This window comes from Dendropsophus ebraccatus, chromosome 15 (assembly GCF_027789765.1).
Source record: "Dendropsophus ebraccatus isolate aDenEbr1 chromosome 15, aDenEbr1.pat, whole genome shotgun sequence".
Classification (NCBI taxonomy): domain Eukaryota; kingdom Metazoa; phylum Chordata; class Amphibia; order Anura; family Hylidae; genus Dendropsophus; species Dendropsophus ebraccatus.
In genome coordinates this window covers 61088605-61104311 of record NC_091468.1, presented here as the reverse complement: position 1 = coordinate 61104311, position 15707 = coordinate 61088605, and the positions used below count along the sequence as shown (strand labels likewise).

Genomic DNA, 15707 nt, shown 5'->3' with positions numbered 1-15707 from the left:
CAGAGCTCACGGCCGCAAGCCCAGCGCGCACCCTGCCTTTCTTCCTCCCGCCAGCCTCTGTAGCCAGGAAATCGGAAGCCTGAGGCTTTCGGTTTCCATGGTTACCATCGGGGCTCTGCGATCACTTTGCAGAGCCCCGATGGACACCGGATAGAGAATCCTCCCTCTGTCAGGAGCCCTATAGATGCTGTGTCCGTGCTGACCTCAGTATCTATAGAGTTAACTCACAGCACCGGAGCGCGGCTTTGGTGCTGAGAGTTGCGGCAGGTCCCCGGCTATCAGTGATAGCCGGGACCCGCCACGGATGACACAGGCGCAGCTACTACGCCTGTGTCATCCTGCAGTGTAAATTAACGTCGCTGCTGCAGCATCAGGCATAAGCTGCAGCAATGTTTATTTACTGTGCAGCGGCGGGAGGGGGTTTACTGATGTCGGAGTACCCCTAAATGTTTATGTTGTGTAAAAATATATCCATTTCCCCACACTTTCATGCATTTCTTTTCCATTTTAACACCTTCTCTCAATTTTTTGTAGATAACATAAAACCTAACAGGTGATAAAGCTTCCCCCCCCCCACACACACACACACATATACACACACACACACACACACACACACACACACATTGATTCCGGCAGAACAAACCTCAAAGACAAAAGGCTATGGCATGAGAGAAAGGAGCGCATCAACAAAAAATCTCTTCAATACAGAAAAATACCTTTATTCAATAATGCATTATGGGTCGGCACAATCTCGCTCTTCTCCCTCTTGACATGGTGATATGATTACTTTGTCTTGTTATGACTGTGTTTTGTTGCACTGCTTCACTTTTCTTACTTTGCTTTGTGCAATAACTGCTCACATAGCTTTTTACTTAGATACCATGTCTTTTACTACATTTTTCTCACTTTATGTGCCATCATTTGATGGACAGTGAGCTAGTTTGTACATAATTGTGATGCAGGCCCGAGGGACCTCATGTATTCTCTCGGTCTCTCATGACTGGGTTTATATATATGCCATATGCCGGGGTAGCTATGTGGTGTTGTGGCAGCTCTGGGTGTAGGGTCACTTGGGCACTTGTCACGGTGGCCAAGAGTGTTGTTGGATCCTACCTCCAGACAAATGGGCCCTGCTCTTGAGGTAAAACGGTTAAACCAAGTGTAAGGCATGGGTGTAGGTGCGATGTCTCAAAAATAGAGCAGAGTCAAAGGCTTAACCAGAATAACTGTTTACTGTAAATCTTCAGTGCAATACAAGATAATACTGACAACAACTTAAGGGGGAAGGGGGCAGAGGAAGGAGAGAGTAGAGTTTGAGGTAGCTTGAGAAGTGAGTATGGGGACCATCTTGGGGGCTTTCTCCAAGTAGTACTATGCTCTGCCGGGATGAGCTTGAAGTTGAAGTATATAGAAGAGAAGAATACCCATACTAACGTTTTAATAGTCTGCTATCTGACCGCCTTCTGCCCAACTAGTTCAACCAGTGCCAAGCTGGGTAGTATGAGCCCCAGGCCTTTACAATTGGGTGTAGCAAACTTTCCGAGGCTTTTCAGAAGAGCCATGCATTAGTCAGTAGGATACGTCAGCTTCAGCTATTTGTCCTACTGGGGGTTAGTACCTACTGTAGCTGTGGTTACTGCCCTGAGAATATAGGAGAGGGATCCCAGGCATAGATAAGGTTTCCTCAGAGGATGGGTACCCCTGCATACTGGAACAGGTTACTTGCTCAAAAGAACTCTCTCTGGCTGTGTCTTAGTCCCACCACACCATCTGACTTAAGACCACTGACTAAAGACATACCACTAGGAACTGACCTCCCTTTTATTGGGGCAATTAAGCTTCCCTGTGATTGGTGGGGTTGTGAAGGAGAGGAGAGAGAAGTAGTGTAACTGGTAGAAAAATGAGGGAAAAGCACCTGAACCTGTAATTGGTTAAACAATAACATGTGACATAAAACAGTTAACCCATACTTTCCTTTGGTCGTGCTTTAGACACTACAGCTAATAAATAAGACAGTGACACCTAGTGGGGAAAACACATATCACATCTCCTTTATCCCATATAGTGTGATACCTGACAGAGGCACTTTACCCAGGTGGTATAAAAACTTAGTGGACCACCTGTACCAGGATACTACTTATAGGGGATACTTTCCTGTCATTTTGTGGTGCGTTCTTTTCTTTGCGTTATTGAATAAAGGTATTTTTCTGATTTTTTTGTTGGTGGGCTCCTGACAAAGGTTACCAGCGGGAAAACATAGCCAAAACCTGACATGTATGAAGCACACAGAGCCCTTTACCTATTCCATACCCCATAACCAACATTATAATGTACATTTATGTCAGATGTCAGGAAGGGGTTAAACTACTCCCCCCCCCTCCAATGAACCATCCCCCACTGCCACCACCACAGACGCATTTTGCAGCCTCCACGGGTGATAAATGTTTAAATGAATTTAAATGTTTCAAATTAGTTACCAAATTAATACTTTGTTTTAATAGATCCGATTATGCGAAGAGCCGAACGCTTTCATTTTCCTCATCACCCTTTTCTGCTGACAACAAGTTCTCTATTTTATGCCCTTTTTCTGAGTATTTTTTTTTTTTTTATGTGCTAAAATTTGCTGCGAATTGTAAAATAAGTTGTTGTATTTTTTCCAGCGCTCATGTAAGACCCCATCTGTTCTGGAGCAGACTGTGTGTGAGTAAGTGTATTAAGCAATATATACAGGAAATTCGTAAAACTGAGTAATAAAAGGCTGGAAAGGAATCAGCAGCCTGAGAACCATCACTTATTATATCAGCTTCTGGCTCCGGCGGCCGCCGATTCCGGTATTAATGTAACGCGGTGGAAGCATCATCTCAGCCACCCGGCATTGATTTACTAACCTGAGGCAACACAGAAATTAAATTGCAGACTGGAGTATGACAATTGGAAATCTAAATTGAAAAGAAGACGGTGCGGAGTGCGAGACTTCAGCCACCGGGTCAACCAACTTCTTAGCTGTGATGAGTAATAGGAGACGGATGGTTGATGATTGGATTGTTAATCCGCAAGACGGTGATCGGGAGTGTTTGGATTGGCTGGAGCTGGCGTTATATGTTAATATTTTATGACTAAGATGGAGGTAGGATATGGTGCCCGGGAAAGATTTGGAAATAGGTGTGAAACAGGTTGGCACCAATTATGGCAATACGTCCAAATTGTTGACTGATCAAGTTTTGTTTGTTTCAATAAAATAGGATCCAATCACTCTGGGCATTAGGCACACAGGGCCTGTTACCTCCTTTGGTTGCTTCCCCATATGGCACTTCTACACCCAGGCATAGGTCAGATGGGGCCTGTGAGATCCTTTGGTTGCCTAGCTCTATGGCACTTCTTCACCTGGGCATAGATCAGATGAGGTCTGTGAGCTCCTTTGGTTGACTAGCCCTTTGGCACTCCAACATCTGGGCATAGGTCAGATGGGCCTGTGAGCTCCTTTGGTTGCCTAGCCCTATGGCACTCCTACACCTGGGTATAGTTCAGATAGGGCCTGTGAGCTCCTTTTGTTGCCTAGCCCTATGGCACTCCTACACCTGGGTATAGTTCAATTAGGGCCTGTGAGCTCCTTTTGTTGCCTAGCCCTATGGCACTCCTAAACATAGTCATAGGTCAGGTGGGACCTGTGGGCTCCTTTGATTGCCTAGCCCTATGGCACCCCTAAACCTAGGCATAGGTCAAATAGGGCCTGTGGGCCGCTTTGGTAGTCTAGCCCTATGACACGCCTACCTGTGGGCATAGGTCAGATAGAGCCTGTGAGCCTATGGCACTCCTACTCCTGGGCATGGATAAGAAGAAACCTGTTTATGTCTACCTCAAAGTCCTCTACAATCTAATGTTGAGACCCTATCAACCCTTCTTCCTCCTAAGTCTGAGGGAGCATAGTGTCTCCTTGGTGAGACTCCTAAACCGGTTCAGGAATTATTTGGGATCATGTAGTGCTCCTTCAGTAGATCTCCTTCAAGAGTAAAGAATCTTCTCTCTGGTGGCCACCTTTGGAGGTAGCTTCCATTTAAGTCAACAGCCAGCCTCTTAAATTTTGATTGGACAAGGTCCAGCTGTTCTGATCCATACCGATCGCAAAGCACTTCTTTTTAGAACTGGCCCACTAAAATACAAGAGGTTCCTCTAATTGGCTTAAAGCATAGAAACATAGAAGATAGTCCAAAGTTTGTTCCAAGCATGTACTACTCTTTCAGTAGAGTGGCCTTGTTCATGTTCAGTTTTTTTCTTTTATATAAAAAAATACTTCCCACCTGAACCTTATTTAGTTCTTTAACATACTTGAAGGTTTCGAACATGTTGCCCCTTTCTCTTCTTTCCTCCAGACTATACTGATTTAGATCCTTGAGACTTCCCTGTAGTGATGAGCGAATAGTGAAATATTAGAATATTCGATATTCGTGCGAATATCCCCCGAATATTCGATCCCATTAAAGTCTATGGGAACAAGTATTCGATTATTAAAAAACATCTATTTGACCACTTGGAGATAAGAACCGGAAGCTGGGGGATTTGAACGCTTATCGAATATTTATCGAATATTTGGCAAAATATTCGATAGATCGAATACCTTACTATTTGATCGAATATCTATTCAATCGAACAGTATTCGCTCATCACTACTTCCCTGATATGTTTAATGCCTGAAATCCTCCTTTTTTGTAGCCGTCTTTGGACCTGTTCTATTTCATCAATATCTTTCTGTAGGTCAGAATGGGGAACCTCCGACCCTCCAGCTGTTGAAAAACTACAATTCCCATCATGCCTGGACAGCCAAAGCTAAAGCTTTGGATGGTCGAAGGTTCCCCATCCCTACTGTAGGTGAGGTCTCCAGAACTGGACACAATATTCCAGGTGTGATGTCACTGAAGCTCTATACAGCGGGGTCACAAAGAAGAGGATTCTGGGGATCACCCTTCATCTGTCCAGAATGTGTGTATGTCCTTATTATTATACTTAGGACATCTCATCAATAATAACTAAATCGTCCCATAAGACACATAGACACGGGATCGGCTGCCCGCCAATACCCCACCCCCCACCCCTCCTCCGCCTACTCACAAGGTTGTCTCATGATTCTTAGTTACACAAGGTTTTTTTTTCCCTTCCTACCAAAGAAAAAAATTCTATGTGAATAATTGAAACTAATTACAGGTTGTTAACAATAGTTTTTCTCTTCCAAAGCAAATCTCCAATGGAGGACATAATTCATGTCAGTACATCACATGCAGTACGTCTACCAGGCTCTATGTTATAGCACATAACTCTAAACTGCTTTTATCTGGTGCCTGTGCAGATATATCCAGAAGCCTATACAAATCCCACGGGCCGAATCATTCTCTCGGATTCGCAAGACGCTCTGATAGATACAAAGATGACATCATACCAGTATGGGTTAGTTAACAAAGTAGATGGTTGTCCAAAGATCCTTGATGACTAAGAAGGTGGTAGGATCTGGTGCCCGGAAGAGGTTCGGAAATAGAGTTGTAGGTGTGATGGGTACTAAATATGGGCGCTAAACATGTGACTATTGATGGCATGTCCAAATGATAATGTCATCATACAAGACATACACATATAATGGACGGATAAAGGGTGATCCCCAGAATCCTCTCCTTTGGGGGGGTCCAAGACAAGAAGATTATAAGAATATTATGTCCCTCATCTGTATAAACACACAGTGAACAAATAAACATTTTAAAGCGACTCTGTACCCACAATCTGACCCCCCCAAACCGCTTGTACTTTTAGATAGCCGCTTTTAATCCAAGATCTGTCCTGCGGTCCGTTCGGCAGGTGATGCAGTTATTGTCCTAAAAAGACAACTTTTAAACTAGCATCCCCATGCCAAATGGCCAGGGCTTAGATTGTGTATGCATTAGGCTGGCACAACCTCTCTGTCCCTCCTCCCCGCCCTCCTCATCATTAGGAATGCTCCAGGCGGATTGTCTCCTGAACACTGAACATAGGCTGGATCATTAAGGCACCTGTGCAATGTTCAGACAGTAGAAAATGTTACAGTGCCATTGCTAATGATGAAGAGGGTGGGGAGGAGGGACGGAGGGGTGGAGTAAAATTAGGGCACAGATACTCCTGTTGGGCACGGGGCTGCCAGTTTAAAAGTTGTTTTTTAGGACAATAACTGCATCACCTGCCGAACGGACCCCAGGACAGATCTTTGATTAAAAGCAGCTATCCGAAGGTACAAGCGGTTTTGGGGGGGGGGGGGGGGGGGGGTCCGATTGTGGGTACAGAGTCGCTTTACTAAATCTCTATATTTTCGGGAATTCAGAATAAATGAAGTTTGTGTTGAGTAACTTTCTGTTCCTCGTGTAATACAGGGATACATGGATAATGTCTGTATGATTCACACTCAACTGTTCCAGTAGTCCAAATGTAGCATCATGAGTCACATACTGGCCCTGTATCAATATGGACATAGTTAGCATGTAGCAGCATAGAGCTGCTTATTAAAGGGCTGTAACTATAAACCAGGGGACCTCTGATGGGAACAAATTTCAATTAAATAAAGTGGCTTCTCCAAAGGTGTAACTAGCAGGAGTTGGTTCCTCTTGGGTTACTTACATGTTAGGGGCCACTATTTGTGTTATGGTGGGGGTATTTTACATGTTCCAGGTGCAGCACACCCATGTCCACTAAGGATGCAGTTGAGTACTATGGTGGATAAGTTGCCATCAGGTTTCTGCCCTGCCATACACTTTCATAGACCTACAATGATGTTATTCACACCATGCTGCTTACCGTTCTGGTCAGAAGATGCTTATGGTTTAAAGTGATACTGTATTCACCCCCCAAACTGCAGGTACCATCCGTCTGCCAAGCTCTTCACAGTTGTGTGTTCCAAACATGCGCCCGGTGCCATGTTTGGCGAAAAAACTGTCTTTAACCTACAGCAGATGAGTCAATGGCAGAGTCAATGAGGCAGGGCCTGCTATTCCTCTCCTTTCTTTTCTCCACCCTCTTCGTCATCTGTAATGCTTCGGACACAACTGCGCATGCGCTAGCAGATGATGGGGAGGAGAACTACTTACAAGGGGCATTAGAGGTTTTAGGGGCATTTTTTGCAACTCCAAGGCAATGGGTGCATTTTGGAACACAGGACCAAGAAGGACTGCAGCTTGGCAGACGGACGATACCTACGGTTTGGGGGGGGGGGGGGGGGGGGGGTAGTTGAATACAGTATCACGTTAAACCACTCTGCTCATTCCATCATTACCTCTTTCTATGTGGAGGCACCAAGTGGGCAGTATAACTGTTTATAATCGGTATGGGGTACGATTACTGCAAAGGGAGACCCAAGGGGCACTTTCACTGTGTAGTGGCAGAAAAGGCCACTATAAATGTGAGGAAGAAATTAGGAGGGCACTGATAAGGCAGCATCACCAACTAGGACATTTGGTACTATTTATTTTAAGTATAACTTTAGTTGTGAAGAAACCAGGGGAAACATCAGGCACAGTACTGGGGGAAGTAATAGGATGGTACTGGTAAGAGGGCAGCAGGATAGGCAGGGCAAGGGTGAGCACAGGGCTTACCCGGGCAAGTGCGGGGGTCCACAGCACCTCTAGGGGCCCAGAAAACAAAAAGCTAAAGTTTTGTAAAGAAAAAAAATACGACACACATAAGTTGTGTTTGAAAGAAGTCTTTATGAAGGTCTGGGCCAGATAAAAAAGAGTGGGGAAATGTGAATCACTCTATTCAGAGAAGTCGCTCCCCTGTAGTCACTGGAAGTAATAACAATATGGTCTTTACAGCTAAAAGGACTTTGGATTTCCTTATGGTTTTTGGGGAGGGGGTATTGCCCTTCTGTGTATGGTGTATGGCTCAATGATCCTACATCAGTCCAGTTAAGCTTTTAGCTCTGGAGGACCACATATGTCCTATAGGTGCCCACTATTTTAAACTGTGTCCCCCAGTAAGCAGCTTTGTTCACATTTGCCCAACAATAACATATGACCTCCACCTTACGAGACTGGACAATGTCTAAATATGACAACCCCTTAAAGGGGTTATCCAGCGCAACAAAAACATGGCCACTTTCCCCCCTCTCTTGTCTCCAGATTGGGTGGGGTTTGGAACTCATTTCCATTGAAGTAAATGGAGCTTAATTGCAAACCACACCTGAACTGAAGACAAGGGGGGGGGGGAGTAGCCATGTCTTTGTAGTGCTGGATAACCCCTTTAACTGCATTTAAGAAACTTTGTATTTCTAAAGATTTAAGAAAAAAAAAGTGCATCTCTGCTACTCTGGCAGCTCCCAGCACTCCCATCCATCGTAAACACTAAGTAATAAAAAAGAAATCTTCAAGATCCAAGGATAGTTGTGTAAAAACCTGAAGAACTCTTAATCAGCTGTCAGCATTTCCATGTTCCTCGTTGTCGCCTCGGACATCTACAATCTCTTCACTATCCGGAATTACTCTGTCATCAATTTCTCTGTACGGGAGAATGTGTGTGCGTCGGTTTTATAGGATTTCTCCTCAATGCTTTCATAACAGGAGGAGACAGTGGTTATTTACAGAAGGAACATCCAATAAAGTATCCATGTCTGAGGATTATTGGAGCGCGGTAACACCGGAGCGGCATTATGAGAGATCAGCGTTGGTCATCTGGGGAACAAACATGTGATATACAATGTATTACCGCTCTGCAGATAGACGAAAGACAGGAATATGTCCACGTTAAACCATTTTTTTATTGTTTCAATGGATTTCTCAGAAGCAGTTTTGCAAATATTATGTGTTTCCATGGTAACAGACAACAAACAAGCTTTGTGTAGTCTGATCTAAACAATCCCCTTATTCTTACCAACATACATCGAGCAGGTAAGAAGTAGGAGACAGATAGAAGAGAGTATGACTGTAGTATATAGGGCATACTTGTACAATCACAAGAAGCTCCACCACTAAAACCCCAAAAATCACAAGATCAAGGGCCCGGAGACCCTCCTTTCCTCCTCAATCTTTACTGTAAAACCCATTTACAATGCTGGTGCTGACATGGACCTCAGCAGATTTAGGTTCACCTTCTCAAGGACACTTCTGTTTGGCCCACCAACGTATCTCCCAACCATCCCATTTTTCCTGGGGTTTGTCCGACAATACAGACGTGATAGAGGATGAGGCCTAAGCAAGTATTCCCTAAAATAAATGCTTCTAGGAGTACAGAAGCCCCATAGAACACTATGGGGGAATCCAGAATTCTGGAGGGCTCCGGATGCGCATCAGGAAACTATACGGAATCACACATACAATGTATGGCAGCCCGGGCCAACGTCAGCACCTGGGTAAGTATGATGCTGATGATGGCTCTTTAACTTGATCTAGCAGGTAAGAAGTAGGAGACATATAGAAGAGGCTTTTTCCGACATGAAGGTTCTTATCGATAGAAATGTTGTAGACGGAGATCAAACTCTTTGTGATTATAAACAAACCGAGGACAATGGAAACAATGAGGACGGTCCTTAGAGGGTCTTCTTACATTTCTCTTCTAGAGGTCTTTACGCTTTATGCTGTTGCAAAACTACAAATGCCTACTAAGCTGTGGTTTTTCAAAAGCTGGAGGCGTCATGGGAGCAAAGGTCTACAGCAACCATGGAGTTAATATAAGAGGCCGTCCCTGACGCTACTGTATTTTTCATAAAAACAAGTAAAAGAAAGAGAATTATTAATGTGTTTCAGGCAATTGGTGAAAGTCTTCTTCTCGTCTTCTGATTGTTATAAGAAGCTTCATCCACACGTCACATCCAATCCAAGCGCACGGGAGGCGGCCATGTTCTCACCAGGAAACTTCACATGTTAAAGAGGATTTGTCAAATGAAGCGGAGAACACAGATGAGAGAGAGAGAGAGAGAGAGAGAGAGAGAGAGAGACTGAGCACATGAGTGAGGCGGGAGCTTCCATATGCCTCACATCTCCTCACGGGACAATCACTTAGTGGAACAATAGCTCAGTCATAAGATTAACTAATAACAAGACATAAAATACTGAGAATAGCAGAAAACATCCCGAATCACATGACATTACTTGTTATTATACATCTTTCTCATATGGTCTATTGTCTTTCCTTCTCCAATTAATATTATAGTGGATGATTGTATATAGGAACAGCATTATAGTAGTTATATTCTTGTATATAGGAGCAGTATTATAGTAGTTATATTCTTGTATATAGGAGCAGTATTATAGTAGTTATATTCTTGTATATAGGGGGCAGTATTATAGTAGTTATATTCCTGTATATAGGAGCAGTATTATAGTACTTATATTCTTGTATATAGGAGCAGTATTATAGTAGTTATATTCCTGTATATAGGGAACAGTATTATAGTAGTTATATTCCTGTATATAGGAGCAGTATTATAGTAGTTATATTCCTGTATATAGGGGCAGTATTATAGTAGTTATATTCTTGTATATAGGAACAGCATTATAGTAGTTATATTCTTGTATATAGGAACAGCATTATAGTAGTTATATTCTTGTATATAGGAGCAGTATTATAGTAGTTATATTCTTGTATATAGGAGGCAGTATTATAGTAGTTATAGTCTTGTATATAGAAGGCAGTATTATAGTAGTTATATTCTTGTACATAGGAGCAGTATTATAGTAGTTATATTCTTGTATATAGGGGCAGTATTATAGTAGTTATTCCGTCCGTGGGCCTGACGAAACTTGCGAGTGCAAGTGAAACAGCCTGTCGCCTACACGCACCTGCCTTCACCTCCCTCCCCCGTACCCATGCTGAATTACCCTGAATAAATGGACTCTATTTGCAGCAGATGGTGAGTGCTAGCTCTTTTTGTCTTTTGGATTGAATTGTGCTATATCTTGCATAGCTATATGCACCACCTAGCTGCTTATTTTTTGCCTGTACGACCTCTATCTCTGGTTATCCTAGCCCACCTAGTCTTTGGAGCCTTACATGTACTCTGGTGCTAGCTCTTATTTCTATTGGACTACAATTATAGTAGTTATATTCTTGTATATAGGAGCAGTATTATAGTAGTTATATTCTTGTATATAGGAGCAGTATTATAGTAGTTTCATTCTTGTATATAGAAGCAGTATTATAGTAGTTATATTCCTGTGTATAGGAGCAGTATTATAGTAGTTATATTCTTGTATATAGGAGCAGTATTATAGTAGTTATATTCTTGTATATAGGAGCAGTATTATAGTAGTTATATTCTTGTATATAGGAGCAGTATTATAGTAGTATATTCCTGTATATAGGAGTAGTATTATAGTAGTTATATTCTTGTATGTAGGAGCAGTATTATAGTAGTTATATTCTTGTATATAGGGAGCAGTATTATAGTAGTTATATTCTTGTATATAGGAGCAGTATTATAGTAGTTATATTTCTGTATATAGGAGCAGTATTATAGTAGTTATATTCTTGTATATAGGGGCAGTATTATAGTAGTTATCAACGGGAGGAGAGAAATGGGCGGCACCACCCAGGTAATCTCCGGCGCCTGGAATAAGGACTATACAGGTGCAGCTGAATCCCGATGAGACAAAAACACTTCAGTGGTGCTCCGCTTAATAGCAGGTAACATATAGTGAACAGTAAGGAGACAGAAGGGGGCACTCACCGGTGGTATGCATCTTCAAATCGGTTTATTGAGGAATTACTTCAACATGCAGGGAGGGTGTGTGGAGCAAACACGTCTTACGAGTAGACTACAATTGTTTCACGCTATGACGCGCTTCATCCAGTCTATGGTCATTCCGTAGACCGGATGAAGCGCGTCACAGCATGAAACAATTGTAGTCTACTTGTAAGACGTGTTTGCTCCACACACCCTCCCTGCATGTTGAAGTAATTCCTCAATAAACCGATTTGAAGACGCATACCACCGGTGAATGCCCGCTTCTGTCTCCTTACTGTTCACTATATTATAGTAGTTATATTCTTGTATATAGGAGCAGTATTATAGTAGTTATATTCCTGTATATAGGAGCAGTATTATAGTGGTTATATTCTTGTGTATAGGAGGCAGTATTATAGTGTGTACATTCTTTCCTTCTTCTCATACAATTGGCATTATTAGTGTTTTTTCATGTATATAGGGGCAGTTTTATTGTAGTTATATGGAGTAATGTGTAGAGCATGCGTCTCTTTATAAAGCAGGTGGAAAGCTGTTACATTTGATTTTTTCTTATGTTTGTACGTGTCTGCTGTTGCAGTGTTAGTTTTAACACTATGGAACCTTCTGCCTTTAAACTTTGTGATAAACTACGATAAATGACTTGCATGCTTGGATGCTTTTGACAATGTGATATTATGTGATACCTGTATTTTATTGAAATGAGTATAGAATATCTACATGGAAGAGGAGCAGAGGTGGTTGTTGTGTAGTTTCTTACTGATTTTATCCTGATGTCACACGTCTCGGTGTCATCTCTCAGCTCTGCTTCGCCTGTCACTCACATGGTTGGATATTTCCTGCATGTTAGATTTGTCTCCTCTTTTACTATACATTTTGCTTATTATTGGTTATTGTAGTCGTTGTGGTTTAGGTGTTTTACCATACAAGTTATTTTTTCTCTTGGTGATGTTGCAGAGCTGGTTGTCCCTTTTCTTTTCTTTACATCATTATAATTTAGTAGGTTAGGTTGTGGCTTGTAGTCCTTAGGACAACCGCAAATGTTTGTGATATCAACAATTGTATCAGATGACAGAGTCAGCTCTGCTAGACGGAAAGTCAGCTCTTCTATCGTCTATCATTATTCTGACCGTTGTATAATCAAGGGATCTGCCTGTTTTTTGCATTAAAATCCTTGAACGGTCTGAACCCTAAACAGCACAGCTACCCAGTTTTTCACTTAGTCTAAATCAACACAGTAGGATTTCTGTAGGTTCGACTAGATGAACTTATTAAAGGGGTTATCAAGTGATAATCCTTTTCCTTTAAATCACCTGGTTTCAGAAAGTTATATAGATTTGTAATATACTTCTATTTAAAAATCTCATGTCTTCCCATACTTATCAGCTGCTGTATGTCCAGCAGGAAGTGGTTTATTCTTTTCAGTCTTAAATAGTGCTCTCTGCTGCCACCTCTGTTTATGTCAGGAACTGTCCAGAGCAGGAGAGGTTTTCTATAGGGATTTGCTACTGCTCTGGACAGTTCCTGACATGGACAGAGGTGGCAGCAGAGAGCACTGTGTCAGACTGGAGAGAATACAACATTTACTGCAGGACATACCGCAGCTGATAAGTATGGGAAGACTTCAGATTTTTTAATAGAAGTAAATTACAAATCTATATACCATATCTTTCTGAAACCAGTTGATTTGAAAGAAACAGATTTTGGCTGGAGTATCCCTCTTACTATGTTACTATGTTTTTACATGACATGCAGCATCACTAACCAATGATGATAATCACTTAGCCTTTTAGTTCTTTCAGTTTTCTTTCATTTTCAATGTTCAATGTTATTTACATAGCTGAGCAAAATCCGTAGCGTACCCTCGTTCATCCTGATCCTCCTTGTTCATAAACATGTAGCTTCTGAGCCGTATTGCAAAAATCTGTAAGAGCCACAAACCCTGTTAGACGTCAAACCTCCAGTTATCACAAAAACTACAATTCCCATCATGCCTGAGCAGACAACGTTAAAGCTTTGCAACAGCTAGGGGTCCGCCACGGTTCTGTAATCTACATAGAGGAATGGTGTCTCCCTATGTGGTGGTGCGACATTGCCTGTGACCCCTGAACGCTATACCAGAATATTAAAGAAGACAACATAACAAGGACACAAGTACAAAAATCATATAACAATACAGGCCTTTCAGGTGTCTGTTCCTTTAAAGAAACTCTTAAGACTTTACCCCAGACCTCTCTCTTATTCCTTGGCTCATGGCATTAATGTTATGCTCCTTCTCCCTTCGCCACTCTCCATGTATGCCCCCCCTCCTCCAACGTCTTACATGGATCTTCCATGTCCTGGACATAGAAAAAAGGGGGCCGATACACCTTATTCTCCTCCTCTCCAGAAATCCCAAAGCCAAGTGACATGCCCACCTACGACAATCGTTGAGTGTTGATCTGAGGATTTGGCATGTCGGCCAGTGTCTACACAGGCTTAAGTTTCTATTATTATGCCAAGGATTATCAGGACAGTGCAGAGCCACAGAATTACTGAGCCAATCTGCCTCCGCTCCGCGCTCGACCCTGCGTTTACTCCTCTCTTTTTTTTTGCTTTCGTAATTTTATTTTTCTTTTATGGGTTTTTATTTTTTGATGTCATTTCGGTTCGGTTAAAGAAGCTGCCAGCACCTGGACGTCGGGAAATTTGCAATCCCTGAATTATCACAAGAGAGAGAGAGGAAGAGAGAGAAGAGAGAAATCCCTCCCAGGCTGCTGGGATCTTTCTTTCCCGTGGAAGGCTCTGCCATCTACAGCACTCAGAGGGGATCAGAGAACATTGCCTGCTTCTTCTCAAGCCTGGCTCAGTGTGTTTGCATCTATCTCTGCTCCATCCAGACGGGACTGGCAGGAAACCTCAGTGCCCGCCATGAAGGGGGCATCTTTAAGACCCAATATCTAAGGAGCTTTTGTTTTGATTGATGGTGGCTTCTCTAAAAATCTGGGGTCTCAAGCGAAAGCATCAAAAAGGGGGAAGCTGCTGTGCTGTGTGCATTGCAGTTTGGAGTCCTAAGGATTCGCTCCTCTTCCTTGGTCTTGTTGGGATTCGCTGCTGCTGTTGGTTTGCAATTTTTTTCCCCTTGAGTTATTACAATTTTTTGGAGTCGAGGACGGGATTTGTATTTCCGCTGCCTTCTTGTAGGATGCATGGCATATAAATTGCTTGGATTGTCTGTACACAAGGATACATGTCACTTCTCGGAGGTAAGAGAGCTTCTTCCCCTCTTTACCTTGAAGAAGTTTGAATTGACAATTTGTGCTTTGTATATGGGGAAAAGGGGGGATGGGGGGCGGACACGACCCCGTCCTTTGGTTTACCTGATGGATGTTGCCATAAGGTTGGAGGGATAAGAAGCCATAGGGTTTGTTCAATGAAGAAAAGAAAGGTGACGATGGTGATTAACCCTCTAAAGGCTGTAGATGGGTTTATTGTATATGTTACCTGCGGAGGGAGGAAGAGGCTGGCGTATACCCAAAACTGAACTGTAAATACATGGGGGGGGGGGGGGGGGGGTTAAGATCTGCTGGATGTGTCAGATGGAAACACTTTGAGATCAGCATCTGTTCTTTAATGAATGCTCAATGGTCACTCATACTAGTTATGTTATTCTATTGTTTGATATTCTTACATAATACGACATGATATAGGAGCTCCCGGGGAGCACACACCACATGCACTCTCCAATGTTACATGTCTATTCTTTTAGGATTATCTTAGAGAGTTTTTGCTTTAATGTCATTGAAACATAAGAAATATATTGGAATATTGTTTTGGTTTTTTTGTTTTTTGTTTTTTTGTGCGTGTTTTGTTTTTTTAATTTCCTCTCTATTTGGGAGCTGATCCCAAAATCTGCATCTTGCCAGGTCTGTCTCCCATAGGTGGTCACGACTTCATGGCTGGCTGCTGTCCAGTGCTGAGGTGCTGAAGCCTGGAAGGGTTAATCACACATACATGTATATGCATGAGGAGGGGGTCATCA

The 15707-nt window shown here is 42.5% G+C and overlaps 1 protein-coding gene across 2 annotated transcripts in view; it reads left to right on the top strand.

Annotated features, from left to right (window-relative positions):
* Window positions 1–14500: 14500 nt before the first annotated feature.
* The window catches only part of LRFN2 (leucine rich repeat and fibronectin type III domain containing 2), a 339026-nt gene continuing 337819 nt past the window's right edge, over window positions 14501–15707 (top strand). For both annotated transcript variants that reach the window (XM_069955072.1, XM_069955069.1), the window contains exon 1: window positions 14501–14931. The gene's annotated coding sequence lies outside the window, so the exon portion shown is untranslated. The remainder of the gene's footprint in view (window positions 14932–15707) is intronic.